Source organism: Gopherus evgoodei, chromosome 6, assembly GCF_007399415.2.
Source record: "Gopherus evgoodei ecotype Sinaloan lineage chromosome 6, rGopEvg1_v1.p, whole genome shotgun sequence".
Lineage (NCBI taxonomy): Eukaryota > Metazoa > Chordata > Testudines > Testudinidae > Gopherus > Gopherus evgoodei.
This window is the reverse complement of record NC_044327.1, coordinates 7,577,848-7,587,139: the sequence shown is the minus strand read 5'-3', so window position 1 is coordinate 7,587,139 and position 9,292 is coordinate 7,577,848. Positions and strand designations below refer to the sequence as shown.

At 42.5% G+C, this 9,292-nt stretch overlaps 1 long non-coding RNA gene across 1 annotated transcript; it reads left to right on the top strand.

The window, feature by feature from the left end:
• Positions 1-1,337: 1,337 nt before the first annotated feature.
• LOC115653576 lies at positions 1,338-9,072 on the top strand. Its single transcript, XR_004000948.1, has 3 exons — positions 1,338-1,420; positions 3,175-3,176; positions 9,055-9,072. It is a non-coding gene; the product is annotated as an uncharacterized LOC115653576 (long non-coding RNA).
• Positions 9,073-9,292: the final 220 nt, after the last annotated feature.

Sequence of the window (9,292 nt, the reverse complement as noted above, 5' to 3'; positions counted from 1 at the left end):
ACAGTTAAACACTGATCGTTTTGTCATACGCTCCCACTCCTCTGCCTTGTGTGTTGTCTTTCTCGTCATCCTGCTTTGTGCGGTCTAGAATTGGGAGAAGCTGCACTACCAATGCTAAAACCAATGTAGAGAGAAGTTTTAGACTATTCAGGGCTGGATCCTTAGGTGGTGTAACTTGGCATTGATGTCAGTGGAGTTCTGCTGATTTACATCAGCTGATGAACTGGTCCTCTCTACCTGGATTAATATGGGGGAGAGATTCCATGGTATATGCCTCTTTGGAAAACCTTATTTTCCATCAGTCAGTTAGTCAGTGGCTTGACATGTAATGACCATTTAGAGTTATTTAACTAAGTATTGTAAAAGCTAGGACCTGATTCACCACTTCATTATTCCAGGTTTATATTGGCGTAACTCCACTGATTTCAATGGAGTTAACACTGGAATTATATTGAAATAACAATAGCGAATTGAGGATCTAATTCCTCATCCCTGTAGGAAGCGGCAGCATATAGCAGAGCAGACAGTAGCTAAAAAATGCGATGGTTTTAGCCGATTTTAATATGGCAGAGTTTCCGTTAATATGTCACTTAGATTTTGCTGGCAAGGTTTCGTGTTTATAAACATCCATGCATAGCTGTTTGCTCTGTGTTTGTACAACACCTAGCCCAAAGGGAACTTGGTCTGTGACCAGGACTCCGAGGCACTGTCTGGTAAGACAAGTATAAATAGTGATAAATTGAAATGGGAAACACGGTCTTGCGACAGATTGTGCTGTAGCATAATGAGTTGCTTAAAGTGCAGTTCAACTCTGAAAACTACAGGAATTGCTTTGAGACAGACCCCCCAGCAGTGACTTCCAGAGAAAATTTGCTTAATTAACAGCTACCATTTCCTGCCCCCCCTGCAACTTTCATCCTTGCAAATGCAGACCGGGATCTGAAAGCCAAGCTGTGTTCTTTCTGGCTCATGGATGATTTCACTAATAAAGATCCTACTAGCTGAAATCCACCCATTGTTATACCTATGAATTTGCAATTACACCTGCAGAGTTTAGCTCTGCAACTGGAATTTATTTAATAATCCTGTTGATGATGTGTGAACTCGATAGACTCCAGCTCTGTCTCCCATAGCTATTTTGGCTCGGCCAGGATAATAGGAGTAGAAGATAGTAAAAACTTACTTTTGTCACTGAATTAATCTGCTATAACGCGGAATACATGCACAGATGCATTCAGATCTTTAGAATAGAATTGCCGATTTTTTTACATGGTCATAACAACCTTTCTTCTTTCCAAACAAGATTAATAGAATCAGGAAAATGGTGACATTTGTATTAGAATCATAGAATGTCAGGGTTGGAAGGGATCTCAGGAGGTCACCTAGACCAACCCCCTGCTTGAGGCAGAACTAATCCCCAGTTATTTATTTAGCCCCAAATGGCCCTCTTAAGGATTGGACTCATACAGGCCAGTGCTCAAACCACTGAGCTATCCCTCTATTGCTGTTCTGTTACTCCAAGAGGCCTCAGTGGAGCTCAGGTCTCCATTGTGTATAAACACACAAGTCCTTGCCCTGAAGAGCTTGCAGTCTAAGTAGACAAGACAGACCAAGGGGAAACATAAAGCAGAGAGAGATGGGGTGATTTGTTCAAGATCACCCAGTAAGTCAATAGAAGAGCAGTGAATCCCAGTGCCCTAGTCAATGGACCATATGGCAAGGGAGTTGTAAAGAGCTTCTTAAATACATGTATACTGCTTCAGCTACATACTAGAGGCTTCTAAAATCCAAATCTCCTGACAAGCCCATAGTTGGGAAAGAGATAATACCTCACTTAGCAACTTTTTAATAAGACAGTATTTTCTGCTGCAGTGGTTAAAAATCTTAATACATTCTGTAGTTATTAAATATGACAGTGAAGTGTCATGTGGCTGGGCTTGCAACATTCTAATGTTGCTAGAAAACACTGTGGTTGCTGGAACCAGTCAGAATGCAGTCCCAGCAGGAATTAGCTCATGTTAGAAGGCACGTGATACATTCCCATTTGTATGCTGATTGCTGTTTTCTCATTTCTGTTGCATTCATTCTGTTCCTCATGGGTTAGAGTAGGTGTTTCAAATAATAGCTGTGTTCTGAATTGTGTTCAATGTTTTATCAAACACACTGTGAAAGCAAGGGTGACTTTTTGTAAGAGAGGTCTCCTTCCTGATAATTGGCCTGACACCTGTTGATCTGCGTGGCCCTTGACTCAGCCACCATAATTTCTGTCAATTACCAGGCAGCAGAACATACAACTGTGGTTTAATTAGGGAATGAGGGAACACAACACACTGAGTTTCTGAATTCTGCAATGCAGGTGTGATGTCCAAAGGCATTTGTGTCCCTTGCCCCATAATGCAGCATGTTCCTGGAAGGGGCCAGGTTCTTAGTGCTGGCTGAGGCAGTTGATCGTGGCTTATTAAAAGCCATTGGCAGGACATTTCCCCATTCGGTGGGTTTTATGATTAATAACTCATTGATAGAGAGTAGGGTGCCAACGAAGATGAAATCTACCTAAGGGGTATATGTCCCCTCTTCTTTGTCTCCTTCCAAAGGTAGCAATCCCAATCTTTTCAATCTCTCTTTATATGAGCGTTTTCCAGGCTGTTGATCAATCTCATCACTCTTCTCTGAACTCCATCTAGTTCTACAATATCCTTTTGGACATGCTACGGCCAGGACTGTATGCAGCATTCAAGATGAGACCATACCAGTGACTTATATAAACGTATTATGTTTTCAGTATTATTCACCATCCCCATTCCTTATGCATCCTAACACGGTTAGCTTTTTTTTGAGTGCAGCTGCACGTTGGCTAGAGGTCTCCATTGAACTATCTACAGTGATTCCCTGGTTCCTTTCTTGGGTTGATGCAGTTAATTTACAACCTCTGTAAAGTGCACCAGTAATTTAATGTTTCCCCTCCAGTGCACATTTGTTAGCATTAAATCTCTTTTGCCATTTTGAGGCCCAGTCACTTAGCTTGTGCAGGTCTCTCATTGACCGTCTCCAACCTTCCTTCTGTGGGGAAAGTGTTTGAGAAAGCTGGTAGCTGGTGGGGGAGAGGGATGGGCATCCGGACAGCAAGGGATCTCATTAACATCTTTCAGTCTGATTTCACCCCCTGACCTGGAGATGTATGTTAGTTTATGTGATAGAAGGTCTTCTCTGAGAGTTGGATGGTAAGTGATAGTTGTGGATGATGAACTGCTGCACTGAATTGAGTATTATTGGGCCAGATCCTCAGCTGGTGTAAATTGGCCTAGCTCCATGGAAGTTCATGGAGCCACACTGACTCGCACCAGCTGTGGACCTGGCTTCTTATTTATTTATTTGTATCACAGCAGGGCCTGGAGGCCCAACTGAGTTCATGTTCCCATTGTACTAGGTGCTATACATACATGTAGACAGAAAAAAATGCTAACTAAGTTCAAACGACACCTTCCCCATAGAGAGAAATAGAAGTCTGGTCAGATAGTGTCAAGTCCAAGACTGGAGAAGTGGGAGAATTTTGTACTTGATATGTAGATCTGTAGAGAATGTATGGAGCTTGTCTAATCTTTGTCTCCTGTTATGTTAACAACCTAGGCCCTGATTCAGCAAAGAACTGTGCATAAGTCCCATGGTCTCCTAGCTGAGGACAGTGGGGCTGCTCACATGGTTAAAGTTATTAAACACATGCTTAAATGCACTGCTAGATTGGTTCAGTGGGATAGAAATTGTTGCTCATGAATAAGTACATTGTTGAAAGGACAGAAGGCCTTCTCCGTGATCACCCTGTGACTAGAAAAACTCTTCCCCTTCCATTAGCCTGGTGAAATCTGTGGTATCTTTCCAGTCAATACTGAAAATATTTTGTTTCCTTTTTTAGTTTGTTGTTTAGTTTGTGTGTGCCATCTGAATTTATATATTTCTGGTATATTTATACTTACTGCTTATTGATTGGACAGATGAGTTGGTAGTGGTTTTGCATTTTGGACTTATTTACAACTCCTTTATTTTTAATTTGGCACAGGGATAAAAAGATGAACCTTTTTTCATTTATCACCTCTACACCATGGTTGTTTTTTAAGTAGATTTAAAACAGAAATAGAGAAGTCAGCCAGCGGATATCTTGATGATGTGAATGTGTTCAGGACATGTTGCCATCAGATCTAGCGGTACATTTAACTGGCTGAGAGTGAAATGTATCTCTGCCTTCCTAAGTAAGCTTGGAATTCCAGAGCTTGCCCTGGCCTTCAGCAAAGGGGAAAATGACAAGCCCACTGGCTTCTAAAGAGCTGCCAAAGCATTTGTGAGGTGGAATTCTCAAAGCAGGGCAGCACAGATTTGTCAATACTTCTCTACCTTCACAGGAGTTGTGAGTGAAGATTAAGGACAGATGGGTGTGTAATGCCTCACATGGGCCTGATGTACCTTTTGAGTTCTGTGGCTCTCCTCTATAGGGATTAGAAAGTGGAAATATAGTTGAAGTAGACATACAAGTGGCCTATGCACCCTCTGCAAACTATTGAGGAGGACCTGAATAGGTTAAAGCAGAAGGGTCACTATGGGGGCAGGCCAGAATGGACTGCAGGAGATGGGCAATTGGATATGTAGGCTTCCACGAATTCAATGTCTGGTGAGCTCAGAAGAGATGGAGCCATTTTTTGAGGCTACAGGCAGTCCTAGTGCCAAGATACAGTCATCTGCCTATGCAATTAACATCCTATCCAGGGCCTTAAATACTTATAATCTGCTACTCTATATTATTCTTTATTGTTCCTCTTAGCTGTCAGTAGAGGAAAACGAGTACCTGTAGGTAATTCTACTTGATAAATACAATCTAGTAGAACCTCAGTGCTACCAACTGACTGGTCCACGTCATATGGAACCAGAAGTACACAATCAGGCAGCAGCAGAGACGAAAAATAAAAAGCTAAAACATAAACTACTAAAAAAATAAAGGGAAAGTTTAAGAAAAAGGTTTGACAAGGCAAGGAAACAGTTTCTGTTCTTGTTTCATTTAAATTAAGAAGGCTAAAAGCAGCCGCCTTTGTTCAGAGTTATGAACAACTTCCATTCTGGAGGTGTTTGTAATTCTGAGGTTCTACTGTACCTCAGTTGTTTCATTCAATATAACAATTCAAATCAATGTTTTGAAAGTAGTTCACTTGCTTTTAAAATGCTGTAAAGGACTTCTAAATGGCACTCTTTTCTAAAAACTTAAAATCTGTTTTTACCACTATTTATAGGCAACTAGTGGGCTGGTTATGAAAATTCTCGTCCTACAGCATTTCTCTTCAGGTTGGTAAATGCTTCTATATTTTGTGAAGGTTAGTGCTTCAGAGAGTGAGCTGCTCAATAGGGGATATGTAAATGTCTTCTTACTCCCCTAGTTCATGTTCTGTGTAACACTTTCGAGATGAGCCTGAACAGGAGACAAGCACAAATCTGCATCATTCATGATCAGAATCAAAGGGCTGTATCATGGCCTTGAACCTTGCAAAATCTCACCTCATTTGGATTGTGCTTCAGAACTCACTTCTGCAGCATTTCCAACACAAAATGAATATGTTCATACTTCTGTAACCCCTACACTTTCTGGGTCTGGTAGTTCACTTGTAACACCAACAGACCCTGCTCGTTACCAGGAGGGATTGAACCTGGGACCTCAGTGTATGAGCCTCAAAGCCAACTGGCTGTTAGCTAAGGCTGTACAGCAGATGCATTAATCTCTCTCTCTTTAAGTGGTCTCAGTGCCACAGAATACCACACCCAGGAGGTGTGTGAGTTAGATACTTCCTCTAGCTGAGGAAGCACATCCCAAGCTTCAGAGACTTCCCAAGTAAGTCCCCACTTGTAACGCCAACAGGCCTGGTTGTCAGTGAGTGAGATTGAACCTGGCACCTCTGCAGCTTAATGCATAAGCCTCAACTGCATGAGCTAAAAGCCAACTGGCTCTTAGCTAACACGGTAGAGCAGACTCATTAATCTATTAAGTGGTCTCGGTGCCTCTAGACAGGACAGAGCACCACACCCCGGGGGCATGTGGGTTACACTTCCATTTAAAAAAACTGCAGCCACATAGATAAATACATGTGCAAGATGAGTAGTAGCATAATTGTATTCCCATAACCAGTGTCCTTCTGCTGCTACTGTTTCCTGTGGTATGTTTGAACCTTACTTGTCTGTCAAATCCATCATCTGGGCCCCCATCATGCATTGGGATCCACTTTTGCAGATTCCTGTGTCCTACTGAGCCTAGTCAACTTCTAAGGGAACGTTCTCTCGCAGATGCCAATGCAGGATCAGAGCCGTAGATTTTTAAGCTTCTTGGGCTGCAGTCTTGAAGTGAAGTCAGGCTCTAAGGCCTCAGTGGAAACGAGTCTCAATGGGACTTCTCATGTGCGTAAACTTAAGCACACGCTTAGGGGCTTTGCTAGACTGATGCCTGAATGTGGCAGTGTTCCATGCAGCCTTGATATTCTTCTGTACTGCCAAAAGCTGGTCCCATTCAAGACAATGTGAGTTTTGTCATTCATTTCAATGGGACCTGGATTTGGCCTTTGTTTGGTATGTAAATGAGCCTTGCTGAACCAGACCTATGCTCCTTGTGCATAAATATTATGGCCCCAATCTTGAGGTGCAATACAAGCAAGCAGGCCCTGGAGTTGTCTGGAATAGAGACTTGGCTCCACAGCACTTTCCCACCAAGGGAATACAATTGTATCTCATGTTAAAAAAGCAGCTACAGACCTGACACTTGGTCTCCAAAAGACACATTTTTGAATATACTGGTCTACATAGGCTAATGGTATTGGGCTTCATAAATGCTGACTGATGTTGGAAACGTAACTCCCTGGGTTCTACATTAGCTCACGTGTTTTGGGAGTATCCCTGTATCAAGAATTTCTGGTGTGAGGTGGGTCAAAGGACCAATTTGATATTGGATGCTCAGCTTAAATTCCTCCTTGGATATATTCCTGACACCTAGAGGTTACCTAGTAACAAGGTGGCATGATTCCAACATGCAGCTTCCGTTACTACAAATTTTAATCCTGCAAAAATGGAAAAGTAGATCCCCAGTGAACTTTAATGCCTGGCTCAGTGATGTGGCTGCCCTTACAGCTAATGAACAACTGGTATTCTGCAGAAGGGGAATGCCTGAAAAATTCAAAGCCGTTTGGACTGAATTGATAAAGGTCTCTGAATTATTGTAGATCCTGGCGATAGATATGGTGCTTCCCTTCCCCTCCCTGTATCTGCACCCTCTTGTCATAGCATTCTTTCTCAAATCTGAACCTTAGAGTCCAGGAATGAGATACTAACATGAATTTCCCTAAGCTTAATTACCAGCTTAGATCTGATATGCTGCCACCAATCAGGAATTTTCCAGGGCCTGATACCCTCTGGTCCCCCCAAAACCTTCCCTGGGGACCCCAAGAACCCAGATCCCTTGGGTTCTTAAAACAGGAGAAATAAGCCATTCCCCCACCTTCCCCCTCTCAGAGCTTCCCTCCCTGGGCTATCCTGAGATACTGATCTAACCTCTTAAATCACCATACAGAGAAGCATCTCCCTTCCCTTCCACAAAGAGGCAAACAGATTCAAGGAAAACAGAGAGAGATTTTATCACTCCCTTCTCCCATCTCCCCCACCCGTCCTGGTGAGTTATCCCAATCACCTGGAATAACACAAGGGAAACACACAAAAAAAAATCAATCAGGTTTTCTAAAAAGAAACTTTTTAATAAAAGAAAGAAAAAGTAAAGAATTATCTCTGTAACTTCAAGATGTAAAAATACAGGGTCCTATAGCTTACAGACACCAGAGAGACTTTCCCCCCAGTACCAAGACAAATCAAAATATTCCCAGCAACTACACATATAAAAGTTAACCAGCCAGATCCACAATTGCAAATAGAGTAAAACAATTAAAAAGCCTAAACCGCCTGGTTTTTACCTTCTATTTGAAAAGAAACTTAGAGAGCCTGTAGTAATGCCTGGTCTCTCTCAGACCCTCCGAGAGAAGAACAAAGAAGTCACACCCAAACTTCCCTCCACACAAATTTAAAAGTATCTTGTCTTCTGATTGATCTTCTGGTCAGGTGTCCAGTTTCCTGCTTGTAACCCTTTACAGGTATAAGAGACATTAACCCTTAACACTCTGTTTATGACACCTCTATACTTACTTTATGTATTATGGTGAGTCTGGTATTTTGTTATATTTGGAAAAATTAATAAAAAGTTTTAATATAAAAAAGGAAAAAAAGCTGGTGTCTGTATCTACATGGAGCCAGATTAAATTCAGTAGGACTATGCACAGTTGTAACCCACACACCTTCTGGGTGCGGCGATCTGTCCCATCTAGTGGCACCAAGAACACTTAGAGATAGAGAGAGATTAACGAATCTGCTCTGCAGCGTTAGCTAAGAACCAGATGGCTTTTAGTTCATGCAGGAGAGGCTCCAAAGGCCCCATGTTCAATCCTCCCCACCGACGACTGGGGTCTGTCGGTGTTGCACAGGAGTCTGGCAGGATCAAGGCTTATGATACAGTTTATAATGATGTGCTCACATACTATTATTTTTGCAGGACCCTTCCTACACTTAGTGCATAGGCAGGACAATGCACCATAAATGAATCTTGGTCCCTGTGCAGGCAGGATAACGTGGCCCTGCAGGTCAGATCACATTCCACTCTGCGTGGATTCTTACAGCACCCTCCGCACCATAGTAGCTGACCACCTTCGACTAGTGCATTAAGCCACACGACTGGCGTCTCTCATGGGTGGTTTGGTTTTTCTCTCCACCTCTCCCCAGGGAGAGAATTGTATGTGCAGGGGAGTGAATTAGGCGGAGCTGCATGCTTTGAACAGCCAGGATAAACAGAGTATATTTTAAAATGGTCATAGAATATCACAGGGTTGGAAGGGACCTCAGGAGGTTATCTAGTCCAACCCCCTGACAGATTTTTAGCACAGTTCCCTATAATGGCCCCCTCAAGGATTAAGCTCACAACTCTGGGTTTAGCAGGCCAATGCTCAAACCACTGAGCTACCCCTAGGATGTATTTGATTTAAAATAAGTACTAGGCCAGATATGTAGCTCCTTGCAGTCGTGCAGCACTGCTGATTTACAGCAGCTGACGTTATGGCCCTTAAAGCAGAAATACAGGTTTCCATAAAGCAGAAACACGGGTACATGTGTTCAGCCGGATAGGCAGACAGCAGGGGTGTAGTTCACACTCTTCTTTGCTTGCTTTAATATATAT